Genomic DNA, 13,154 nt, shown 5'->3' with positions numbered 1-13,154 from the left:
AATTACAAAATGGAAAATATAAACCTTCAGAGTCAGTTTTAAGTAATGTTAAGTTTGATGGCTTTGTAACAGTAGCAATGGAAAATTACTGAGGTGCATGATACATAGAAAAGAAATAGAGTACAGCTACAGAACATACTGAGAATTCTTGTACAAGATAAACTGTTATAGTTGACATAGTTTTAAGAAAAACAGTTTAGAAGAACAGGATACAAGGATAAGGAGCATCTGGGAATGGCAGGTGTCCAGGATGGGCTACAGTTAAACTAACTGATAAGTAGGAGGACAGGAGGATTATTATGTCTCTGGTGCTAACGAACCAATTAATCTGGTATAAGTATCTATGCGTGTGCTTCAAAGGCTGCCAGAAGTGATGAAGATTGTTGGAAGAAGTAAACAACCCTCAGAGACCACCACCACATTTCTGTACGCATGGGGGGAACTTTGTGGAAAATGATGTAATCCATACGTAGCCTCATGAATATGTATGTATGCCCAGGGACTATATAAGGATGGCTTGTGTAGCAATACAGGGACACACATTAGGAGGAGCTATCCCCCGTGACAAGAATACCTGCTTGTCAGCTTGAAAACTTTGTTGGCAAGTTTGTTCCTGGAGTTTTCTCCGAATCAAGTGATACCTTTTAAAAAAGCCCTTTACATCAGCAGCAGCAAAGGATCATCTTCTACATGCCTTGTGTGTCTGCACTACCTGAATATAACCACCCACAACTGGCTTTGTAGGCAGTAACACTTTCTGAAGTGTCATTAGCTGCAGATTTTCCCCCCAACTGTACTGACATAGCTGGGTTAGTGCTTGTAGTATCGCATTATTCAAAGGCAGCTAGTTAACACCATTTAAACATTAACTGGAAAGAAGATGGATAAAGACAACCAAACCTCAGTCATTGTTGTGCTGTCATCAAAGCACTAGCTGACAGGTTAGTGATTAGTGAAAAGCCCAAAATTTCTGCCAGCCAGGGCCATTTTCTGATCCAAAACAAGAGAGATTTTAATAATGAAAAAATACAGCACAATGTGTTATGAACAACAGGTTTTTATTTCAGAAAGTTTATATTATAGTATGCGTCTCCTTGAGCTAAGAGGTCATTTGTTTAAATTGCTTGATTATTTACAGACAGATGGGAAAAGCCTCACGCTCACAGGCCCTTGTTCTCCTGGGGGACTTCAACAACCCTGACATCTGTTGGAGCAACGGTACGGCCCAGGACAAGCAATCCAGGAGGTTCCTCGATTGTGTGGAAGACAACTTCCTTCTGCAAGTAATAGAGGAGCCAACAAGGAGAAGTGCCATGCTTGACCTTGTGCTCACCAACAGAAAAGGACCCGTTGAGAATGTGGTGCTCCAGGGCAGCCTTGGATGCAGCGATCACGAGATGGTCGAATTCGAGATCCTCAGGACAGTGAGAAAAGCGTACAGCAAGCTCACTGCCCTGGACTTCAAAAGAGCAGAATTTGGCCTCTTCAGGAGCCTGCTTAGTAAGGTTCCATGGGATATAACCCTGGAGGGCAGGGGGGCCCAAGACTCTTGGTTGATATTCAAGGATCACCTGCTACAAGCTCAGGAGTGTTGCATCCCAACTAGAAGGAAGTGCAGCAGGAGGGCCAGGAGACCTCCTTGGATGGATAAGGAGCTGCTGAGGGAAATTCAAAGGAAAAAAGAGGCTTATATAAAGTGGAAGCAAGGATAAGTGACCTGGGAAGAGTACAGGGATGTTGTCCGGGAAGCTAGGGACCAGGTTAGGAAAGCTAATGCCCAGTTAGAATTAAACCTGGCTAGGTATGTAAAGGATAACAGGAAGGGATTCTACAGGTACGTAGCAAAAAAAACCAGACTAGGTACAACTTAGGCCCCCTGAGGAAGCTCTCGGGAGAACTTGCTACACAGGGTTTGGAGAAAGCTGAGGTTCTGAATGACTTCTTTGCCTCGGTCTTCACTGGCAAATGCTCTGACTGCACAACCCAAGTCTTAGAAGGTAGACGGAGGGACTGTGAGAATGAAGACCTTGGGCCCACTGTAGGAGAGGATCTGGTTCGAGACCATCTTCAAAATCTGAAAGTACACAAGTCCATGAGACCCGATGAAATCCATCCGCGGGTCCTGAAGGAGCTGGCAAATGAAGTTGCTAAGCCACTGGCCATCATATTTGAAAAATCATGGCATTCAGGTGAAGTTTCCGACGACTGGAAAAAGGGAAATATAACAACATTTTCAAGAAGGGGAAAAGGGAAGACCCGGGGAACTACAGACCAGTCAGTCTCACCTCTGTGCCTGGCAAAATCTTGGAGCACATTCTCCTGGAAGGCATGCTAAGGCACATGAAAAACAACAAGGTGCTTGGTGACAGCCAGCATGGCTTCATTAAGGGGAAATCCTGCCTCACCCATTTGGTGGCCTTCTACAATGGGGCTTCAGAACTGATGGACAAGGGTAAAGCAGTTGATGTCATCTACCTAGACTTGTGCAAAGCGTTCGAAACTGTCCCACATGACATCCTTGTCTCTAAATTGGAGAGACATCAATTTGATAGGTGGACCACTCGGTGGATAAAGAATTGGCTGGATGGCCGCACACAAAGAGCTGTGGTCAATGGCTCAATGTCCGGCTGGAGACCAGTAACGAGTGGTGTCCCTCAGGGATCGGTGTTGGGACCGGTCTTGTTCAACATCTCTGTTAGTGACATGGACAGTGGGATTGAGTGCGCCCTCAGCAAGTTTGCTGATGACATCAAGCTGTGTGGTTCGTTTGATATGCTGGAGGGAAGGGATGCCATCCAGAGGGACCTCGACACGCTTGTGAGGTGGGCTGATACCAGCCTTATGAAGTTCAACCATGACAAGTGCAAGGTCCTACGCCTGGGTCAGAGGAATCCCAGGCACAGCTACAGGTTGGGCAAAGAAGAGATTCAGAGCAGCCCTGTGGAGAAGAACTTGGGGGTGCTGGTTGATGAGAAAATGAACATGAGCCGGCTTCAGTGTGCACTCACAGCCCAGAAAGCCAACCATATCCGGGGCTGCATCAAAAGCAGCGTGACCAGCAGGTCGAAGGAGGTGATCCTGCCCCTCTACTCTGCTCTTGTGAGACATCACCTGGAGTATTGTGTGCAGTTCTGGTGTCCTCAACATAAAAAGAAATGGACCTGCTGGAACAAGTCCAGAGAAGGGCCAGGAGGATGATCAGGGGACTGGAGCACCTCCTGTATGAAGAGAGGCTGAGAAAGTTGGGGCTGTTCAGCCTGGAGAAGAGAAGGCTGCGTGGAGACCTAATAGCAGCCTTCCAGTATCTCAGGGGGGCCTATAGGGATGCTGGGGAGGGGCTCTTCGTCAGGGACTGTAGTGACAGGACTAGGAGTAATGGGTTAAAACTTAAACAGGGGAAGTTTAGACTGGATATAAGGTGGAAATTCTTTCCTGTTAGGGTGGTGAGACCCTGGAATCGGTTGTCCAGGGAGGTTGTGAGGGCTCCGTCCCTGGAAGTCCTCAGGGCCAGGTTGGACGAAGCCTTGGGTGGGATGGTTTAGTGTGAGGTGTCCCTGCCCATGGCAGGGAGGTTGGAAGTAGATGATCTTGAGGTCCTTTCCAACCCTAACTATTCTATGATTCTATGGTTCTTAAGTTTAGATTGGATATAAGGAGGAAGTTCTTTCCTGTTAGGGTGGTGAGGCACTGGAATAGGTTGCCCAGGGAGGTTGTGTATGCTCCATCCCTGGCTGTGTTCAAGGCCAGGTTGGATGAAGCCTTGTGTGGGGTGGTTTAGTGTGAGGTGTCCCTGCCCATGGCAGGGATTTTGGAACTAGATGATTTTGAGGTCCTTTCCAACCCTAACTATTCTATGATTCTATGGTTCTAAGTTTAGATTGGATATAAGGAGGAAGTTCTTTCCTGTTAGGGTGGTGAGGCACTGGAATAGGTTGCCCAGGGAGGTTGTGAATGCTCCATCCCTGGCAGTGTTCAAGGCCAGGTTGGATGTAGCCTTGGGTGCCATGGTTTAGTGTTGGGTGTCCCTACCCATGGCAGGGGGGTTGTAACTGGATGATCTTAACGTCCTTTCCAACCCAAACTGTTCTAGGATTCTATGATTCTATTTAGACCCTTTTCAGATCCCCATAGACACTGGAAACCTACAACCTGCAATCACAGACATCAGTCATGAGCAAAAGGTATAAAAGGCAACTAATTCCGTCAGAAGAATACCTGTCCTACACTGACACCAAAAGTAATGCCATGCACTTATGCTACCAGAGATGTCTAGGAGTTGCTGAGGTGAGTAGCTTGAGAGAGGACGCCTGCAACACCGGAGCGGAGAGGGGACAGATCAGCGTCCAGGAGCCTCACCTCAGAGCGACAAGAGCCACTGAGGAGGGAGCCTCAAGTCCTCAACAGGACTTGCCCAGGACTCGGAAGCTCAGCTCCCGCGAGGGGCTGACTCACAGGGGGCGGAGCCAGGAGGAGTGGCACCAGCTGGGAGTGGCTAAAAAACCTTCCCAGGGAGCGCGGCGACCAGAGAGCGTCGAGGCTGAGGGTCGAGGCAGTTTGCGCGGGCAGGCGAGCTGGCAGGGAAGCGTTCTAACCGCCTCATCGAGAGGACTCGCCTGGAGTACAGGAGAGGGAAGGAGTGCTGAGAGACGTAGACGGATTGATTGACCAGATAGATCATGGTTACAACACGATCGAAAGCTGTAGTGAGTACTAATGTGGGTATCCAGACTGAGCCTTCCTGCAGACATGCAGCTGTGCAGGTCTCTGGCTGCAGCGAATGCCTGAGCCTGGCACTTGTATTGGAGGGAGCCAGTGACACTGCTTGTGTTCGCTGTGAGCAAATGAATGATCTGCTCAGGCAGGTGGCTGAACTGAGGGAGGATGTTGAAAGGTTGAGAGCCATTAGAGAATGTGAAAGTGAAATAGATTGGTGGAGCCACACCCTAAGGCAAGGGCAGAGGGAAGTGGTTCAACAAGTTATGGATCCCCTTCCCTCCTGCCATCAGACAGAAGGAGAGAGCTTAATGGACAAGGATGTATGCAGGGACGTCCCTCCTCGGAGAGGTAAGCGAAAACCCTCACAATCCCTTCCTCCCTCCCAATTGCCCTTGAATAACAGGTACGAGGTCTTGGAAATTCAGGGCCAGGTGAATGGAGATGGAGAGGCAAATCTATCTAGTGAGTCACCCAGGGCTAGTCACTCACCCCCATGCCTCAGAACTTCCCCAACCAAGAAGAAAAGAAGAGTAATTGTGGTGGGTGACTCCCTTCTGAGGGGAACAGAAGGGCCCATTTGTCGACCGGATCCACCCCACAGGGAGGTCTGCTGCCTGCTTGGGGCTCGGATTAGAGATGTTAAAAAGAAACTCTCTGAACTGGTGCAGCCGTCTCACTACTATCCGCTGCTGGTTTTTCAGGTTGGCAGTGACGAAATTATTACGAGGAACGTAAGGGCAATGAAGAGAGACTTCAGGGCCCTGGGACGGCTGGTTAAAGGGTCTGGAGCGCAAGTGGTGTTTGCCTCCATACCTGTTGCAAGCGAGGGTGAAGGGATATATAAGAAGACTCTGCAGGTTAATGTATGGCTACGTGACTGGTGCCAAAGGCAGGGGTTTGGGTTTTTCAGTCACGGGCTGCTGTATGTGACACCTGGTTTGCTGGTGACAGGCGGGATACACCAGTCCCAGAGAAGAAAAAGGGTTTTGGGGCAGGAGTTAGCAGGGCTTATTGACAGGGCTTTAAACTAGTTATGAAGGGGGGAGGGGATTTAACTGGGCCTGTTGGGGACAAGCCCAAGAGGAACATGCTAGGGATTGAAGGATGGCGGGCTAAGGAGGACTATCAATCTCTTGTTTCACTTGTGGAGACCTCAGAGCAGCCTTCCAGTATCTGAATGGGGCCTCTAAGGATGCTGGGGAGGGACTCTTCATTAGGGACTGCAGTGATAGGACAAGGTGTAATGGGTTCAAACTCATACAGGGGAAGTTTAGACTGGATATAAGGAGGAAGTTCTTTACTGTGAGGGTGGTGAGGCACTGGAGTGGGTTGTCCAGGGAGGTTGTGAGTGCTCCATCCCTGGCAGTATTCAAGGCCAGGTTGGATGAAGCCTTGGGTGGGATGGTTTAGTGTGAGATGTCCCTGCCCATGGCAGAGGGGTTGGAACTAAATGATCTTAAGGTCCTTTCCAACCTTAACTATTCTATGATTATACCTAATGATTTGCCAAGGTGAGTAGCTCCAGAGAGGATGCCTTTAGCAGCAGAGTGTGAGGAAAACACAGGGTCCATGAGCCTCAACTCAGAGCGGCAAGAGCCACCAAGGTAGCCTCAAGTCCTTGACAGGACTTGCCCATGGGCTGGCAGCTCAGTTGACGTAAGCAGCTGACTTAGGGTGTGGCACCAGGAGGGATGGCAACAGCCCTGAGAGCATAAAACACCGCCTTTGGGAAGATGGCAAACAGAGCAGGCAGGCAAGAGCATGGCACGACAGTTGGCGCAGGCAGGGTAAGTGGGCAGGTGAATGGAAAGGGTCCAGTAGCCCAGCAGGCTTCAGAGGTAAGCTCAGGCAGTGGTCATCGAGAAAGAGCTCTAAGATAGCATCCTCTTGACAGAAAGCGAAGAAAACTAAGTCCTCTCTGCTGGCCATGAAGGACATGTTGACCCAGACAGAGGTCCCTTATAAACATGTAACTGTCCAGGTGTCTGGCTGTTGTGAGTGCCAGAGCCTGTTAGATAGTGGCTGTGTAAGATGTCAGCACGTTGATGATTTGCTCTGCATGGTAGCAGAACGGAAGAGGTGGAAAGGCTAAGAAGCATAAGGGAATCCAAGGAGGAGATTGACTGGTGGACCCACACTCTACTATCCCTGAGAGAAGCAAGCCAGCCATCCGAAACAAAAGAACTTCAGGATCCCCTACCTTTTTGCTATCAGTCAGATGGAAGGAACCTAGGAGACAAGGGAGGTTGGAAACGGATTACTCCTTGGAATAGATGGCGTATTACCCCTCCAGCTTGTGTCACCTTCCATAGTACCCCTTTACAATAGATATGAGGCCCTTGTACTTCAGGATCAGTAAAGCGAGGAAGATGATGATAAGGGATCATCCAGGTTAGAAGAGTTCCCACAGATAAGTCAGAGAGCACCTCATGTTATGAACAGCTGTACTAGAAAAAGAGTGCTGGTGACTGGTGACTCCAAGGGGAACAGAGGGCCCCATACACTGGCTTGACCAGACTCACAGAGAAGTCTGCTGCCTCTCTGGGGCCAGGGTAAGGGACATCAAAAGAAAACTAACTCGGTCGATTTATATACCACCAGAACTGCTGGTGGCAGATGGGGAACACCTGTCCCAAAGGGGGAAAAGGATTCTAGCCCAGGAGCTAGCAGGGTTATAGAGAGAGCTTTAAACTAGGTTTGAAGGGGGAAGGGGATAACACCAGGCTCACTAGACATGAGCTACTGGGTAGCATGCCGCTCTTGAAGTCCAGATCCACAGGGCAACTTAAATATATCTATGCCAATGCCCGCAGCATGGCCAACAAACAGGAGGAGCCGGAAGCCATTGTGCAGCAGGGAAATCATGATAATTGCCATCACAGAAACATGGTGGAATGATTTGCATGATTGGAGTGTTGCAATGGATAGCTATGGGCTCTTCAGAAGGGATAGGCAAGGAAATTAGGTGGTGGGGTTGCGTTGTATGTCAGGAAGTGCACTGACTACCTTGAACTCAGTGTTGTGAATGAGAAGGCTGAATGTTTGTGGGTGAAGATCAAGGGCAAGGCCAACCAAGCTGACATCCTTGTAGGAGTCAGTTAAAGACCACCCAGCCAGGATGAAGCTACAGATAAAGTGTTCTTCAAACAACTGGGAGAAGTTTCACAATTGCTTGACCTTGTTCTTGTGGGGGACTTCAACCTACCAGATGTCTGCTGGAAGTACAACACAGCAGAGAAGAAACAATCCAGGAGATTCTTGGAGGGTGTGGAAGATAACTTCCTAACCCAGCTGGTTAGTGAGCCAATTAGGGGAGATGCCTGGCTAGATCTGCTGCTCGCAAACAGAGAACAACTGGTGAGTGAAGTGATGGTTGGAGGCCATCTTGGGCAAAATGATCATGAAATGATTGGATTTTCAATCTTTGGAGAAGTCAGGAAGGAGGTCAGCAAAACCTGCACCTTAGACTTCTGGAGGGCTGTGGAGAGCTTTGCAGAGGACTGGCTGCATGGCAGAGGCCATGCAGATGGTGACATACTGCAGCTGGTGCAGATCTCAGATGGAAAAGTACAAGGGAGCAAGATGAGCGCGCCCTGGAGATAAACCGCGGCAGAAGCAGAACAATAATTAAGTTTGTGACCTTCAAGTTGCTTAATGTTTATCTTACTGACCAGACTCCTTGTCCCTGATTCTATTTTGTGCTCTGTTTTGCTGAATTCCTTTACTGTATCTTAAACCAATAATCTTGTAACATGTAGAAGCTATAAGCCAATAATCTCTCTGTAACCAAACTATAAACATGCAAGCAAGGTATATAAGTATCCATCTGCTTAGCAATAAATGAGACTTCTAAAGCAAGTTATGCTCGTGTCTCCCAGCTCTTTGCAACAGAGGGCTGACTTTGGCCTGTTTAGGACGCTGGTTGGCAGAATTCCTTGGGAAACATTAATGAAGGACAAAGGGGTCCAGGAAGGCTGGACACACTTCAAGAATGAAATCCTTAAGGCACAGAGGCAGGCGGTCCCTACATGCCGAAAATCAAACTGCTGGGGAAGAGACCAGCCTGGCTGAACAGGAAGATACTGCTGGAACTCAGGGAAAAAAAAGAAAAAAAAAAGAGAGAATTTATCACCTGTGGAAGAAGGGACAGTTACCCCATGAAAAGTACAAGGATGTTGTTAGGTTATGTAGAGAGAAAGCTAGAAAGGCAATGGCATAGATGGCGCTAAATCTGGTCAGTGCCATAAAAGATAATAAAAAGTACTTTTTCAAATCTATTAGCAATAAAAGGAAGGCCAAGGAGAACTTCCATCCTCTACTGGATGCTAGGGGAAACCTAGTGACTGAGGACAAGAAAAAGGCTGAGGTACTTAATGATGCTTTTGGCTCAGTCTTGAGTAGTCACACCAGCCATCCTCAGGGTATTTGGTTCCCTGAGTTGGATGGCCAAGATGGGGAGCTGATTGAAGTCCCCATAATTCAGGAAGAAATGGTTAGTGATCTCCTGCCTCACGTATACAAGTCTATGGGGCTGGATGGGTTACACCCAGGAGTGCTGAAGGAGCTGGCAGAGGAGCTTGCTAAGCCACTCTCCATCATCTATCAGCAGTCCTGGTCTAGTGGTCAGGTTCCAGAGGGCTGGAGGTTGGCCAACATGAAAAGGGCAGGAAGGAAGACCCTAGGAACTACAGGCCTGTCAGCCTGACTTCAGTGCCGGGGAAGGCCATGGAGCAGTTGATTCTAAGTGAGATCATAAAGCATGTACGGGAAAACAGAGAGATCAAGCCTAGTCAGCATGGGTTCATAAAGGGCAGGTCCAGCTTGACCAACCTTATCTCCTACAATAAGGTGACCCACCTTATTGATGAGGGAAAGGCTGTGGACATTGTGTATTTGGACTTAAGTAAAGCATTTGACACTGTCTCCTACAGCATACTCCTGGAGAAATTGGCTGCTCATGGCCTGGATAGGAGGATTCTTAGCTGGGTTGGAAACTGGCTGGCTAGCCGAGCCCAAAGAGTAGTGGTAAATAGCTTCACATCTAGTTGGCGACCAGGTCACCAGTGGTGTCCCTCAGGGCTTGGTGTTAGGGCCAGTGTTGTTTAATATCTTCAGTGATGATCTGGATGAGGGGATTAAGGGCACCCTCAGTAAATTTGCAGATGAAAACAAGTTGGCTGGGAGTGTTGATCTGCTGAAGGATAGGAAGGCTCTGCAGAGGGATCTGGACAGGCTGGATCGATGGGCTGTGGCCAGCAGTATGAGGTTCAACAAGGCAAAGTGTCAGGTCCTGCATTTGGGCCACAACAACCCCATGCAATCCTACAGGCTTGGGGAAGAGTGGCTGGAAAGCTACTCGGCAGAAAAGGAGCTGGGGGTGCTGATTGATGGAGCTGAACATGAGCAGCTTGTGCCCAGGCAGCCAAGAAGGCCAACAGCATCCTGGCCTGTATTAGAAATAGTGTAGCCAGCAGGGCCAGGGAAGCCTGTACTCGGCCCTGGTGAGGCCGCACCTCGAATACTGTGTTCACTTCTGGGCCCCTCACTACAAGAGACATTGAGATGCTGGAGTGGGTCCAGAAAAGGGTAACAAAGCTGGTGAATGGTCTGGAGAATAAGTCTTACAGGGAACGGCTGAGGGAACTGGGGTTGTTTAGTCTGGAGAAGAGAAGGCTCAGAGGGGACCTTATCACTCTACAACTGCCTGACAGGAGGTTGTAGTGAGGTGGGGGCTGGTCTCTGCTCCCAAGTAACAAGCAATAGGACAAGAAGTAATGGCCTCAAGCTGCACCAGGGGAGGTTTATATTTGATATTAGGAAAAATTTCTTCACAGAGAGGGTGATCAGGTATTAGAACAGGCTGCCCAGGGCAGTGGTGGAATCACCATCCCTGGAAATGTTCAAAAACCGTGTGGATGAGGCCCTCGGTGATAGGGTTGAGTGGTGGTCTTGCCAATCCTGGGGTAATGGTTGAACTTGATGATCTTAAAGGTCTTTTCCAACCTAGTTGATTCTATGATCCTTCTCTTATAAAACAGTATTCAACACCACCACTGGGGGAGAGGGTGGGAACCTCACAGTAATTTAACGAGAAAGAAAAAATTTCATACAACTCTCACAGTAATAAAACATTAGGAGAATTTCACTTGACTGTGAAAAAAGTGGAGCTAGAAACATCTTGGTTCACCCCAGCTATTAACACTAATTCTTCATTCACAGAGTATAATGTACAGCTTCCACACACAAAATACCAAACTTTAAATACATAGCATGGAATTAGTCTCCAATAATTTATGCCATTGCCTCCTGACACTGTTCATTTTCCTAAGCCTTGAAGTCCAATTCACATATGTACATCAGATTATTTCATTTTTAACCTAAGAGGGACTGGATATCACTTATTTCACACGTGCCAGAAAGGGTATGGTTTCAAAGCAGTCTTTTGCACTTTTATGGACCGAAATGAAAACAAAAATTCACACATAATAAAATCTGAGAGCTAGAAAAATTAAACACTTTACTAGTGAGTTGGAAAGCAGCTTATACATACATTATTAAAGTTTTCTGAAAATGTCTCACAGGGTAGACAGGAAAAATAAGAGCCTACCTATTAACCTAACTTTTACTCTGTAACTTTAAAGAGGAAAAACATGGACTTTGTCTTTCTACTATTAATTGAAGGAAAAAGACAAACCTGCTCCTAAATGAGAAGATACTGATATAAAGTGATGCGTTTATGTTGTTGAAATAATTTACCAGCCTGGATCCTCCCACTGCTTCCCAGAAGTGGCTCCTGGTTGCCCACCCTCATTAGGCTGATTTCAGTGTTCCCTAACAGCCTGCTGAGGAGGAGGCAGAATGTAACCATTACAGAACTTTACCTGCTCCCCAGTGGTGAATGCTGACCTTCTACTTGTGGTAGTCTCTGGAGCAGAGTCTCTGGACCATGGGTGAGGTGCCCCAACAGCCACCACCTGCAGGACACATGGCTGACATTTGCTCCCTGGGGACACACAGCTCCTTTGCAGGAGCAGGTCCTACCTGGGGGATGTCATGGTTTAAGCCAAGCCAGCAACCCAGAACCACACAGCCGCTTGCTCACTCCCCCCGTTCCTCCCTCTGCTCCCGGAGGGATGGGGAGGAGAATCGAAAGATTGTAACTCCCATGGGTTGAGATAAGAACAGTCCAGTAAATAAGGTATAACAAAAATCACTACTGCTACCACCAATAATAATAATGATAAGGGAAATAACAAGGGAAGATAATACAACTTCTCACCACCCGCCGACCAATAATCAGCCCGACCCAAGAAGTGATCGAGCCCTTCCAGGTAACTGCCCCCAGTTTATATACTGTGCATGATGTGCTGTGGTATGGAATACCTCTTTGGTTAGTTTGGGTCAGGTGTCCTGTGTCCTGGGTTCAGCAGTAGCAATTTTTCTCCTTCTTAGTAGCTAGTGCAGTGCTGTGTTTTGATTTTTTGGCCTGGGAACAGTGTTGATAACTCCGATGGTTTTAGTTGCTGCTCAAATGTTTGGTCTGGCCAAGGACTTTCTGAGCCTCATGCTCTGCCAGGGAGGAGGGGAGGCGGGAAGGAAGCAGAGACAGGACACCTGACCCAAACTAGCCAAAGAGGTATTCCATACCACAGCATGTCATGCCCAGGATGTAATGGAGAGTGACCCGGAAGGGCTGGTACTGCAGGGTTGGAGGAGGTATCTGTCGGTGCTCGGCTGGGGGGGAGTGGGGCGAGTTATTGGTCGGCTGGTGTTGAGGTGTTGTATTCTCTTCCCTTGTCATTTCCTTTATCATTATTATTATTGGTGGTAGCAGTAGTGATTTGTGTTATACCTTAGTTACTGGGCTGTTTTTATCTCAACCTGTGGGAGTTGCATTCTTTTTGATTCTCCTCTCCATCCCTCCAGGGGTAGAGGGAGGGAAAGAAGGGGGGGAGTAAGTGGACAAGCTTTGTGGTTGGGTTTAAACCACGATATCCTGTCTCTGCTTCCTCCTGGCTTCCCCTCCTCCCTGGCAGAGCATAAGACTGAGAAAGTCCTTGGTCAGAGTAAACATTACTTAGCAACAACTAAAAACATCGGTGTTATCAGCTCTGTTCCCAGGCTGAAAGTCAGAACACAGCGCTGCACCAGCTACTAAGAAGGAGAAAAATGACTGCTACTGCTGAACCCAGGACAGGGATGACAGTGAACAGGGGACAGCAGAAAACATAATGCTGAGAGTAACTCTAACAAGAGATTCATTGCTAAAGAAAGAAAAAAAAAAAAAAACCAAACAAAAGAAAAACCAACCTAATAAAATAATCTCTCCATCATTCACACATTATCATGAGCTTAATCCTGAAGTTCTTGTTTCTGGAGGCCTAGCCAGTTCTTCATAAAAGTTATTTTTCATTTAATTACATCTAACATTTGTGTGT

At 47.8% G+C, this 13,154-nt stretch overlaps 1 protein-coding gene across 9 annotated transcripts in view; it reads right to left on the bottom strand.

The window, feature by feature from the left end:
- Window positions 1–13,154, bottom strand: part of LOC136004198 (zinc finger protein 423-like) — a 394,537-nt gene that overhangs the window by 345,261 nt on the left and 36,122 nt on the right. Inside the window, exon 1 of one of the 9 annotated variants that reach the window (XM_065660488.1) lies at window positions 11,598–11,690. The exons of the other annotated variants lie outside the window; for them this stretch is intronic. The gene's annotated coding sequence lies outside the window, so the exon portion shown is untranslated. Of the gene's footprint in view, window positions 1–11,597; window positions 11,691–13,154 lie in introns of those variants that run through there. 9 annotated transcript variants of the gene reach the window in all.

Source organism: Lathamus discolor, chromosome W (genome assembly GCF_037157495.1).
Source record: "Lathamus discolor isolate bLatDis1 chromosome W, bLatDis1.hap1, whole genome shotgun sequence".
In the NCBI taxonomy this organism is placed as follows: domain Eukaryota; kingdom Metazoa; phylum Chordata; class Aves; order Psittaciformes; family Psittacidae; genus Lathamus; species Lathamus discolor.
This window is presented reverse-complemented; position numbering and strand designations above follow the sequence as displayed.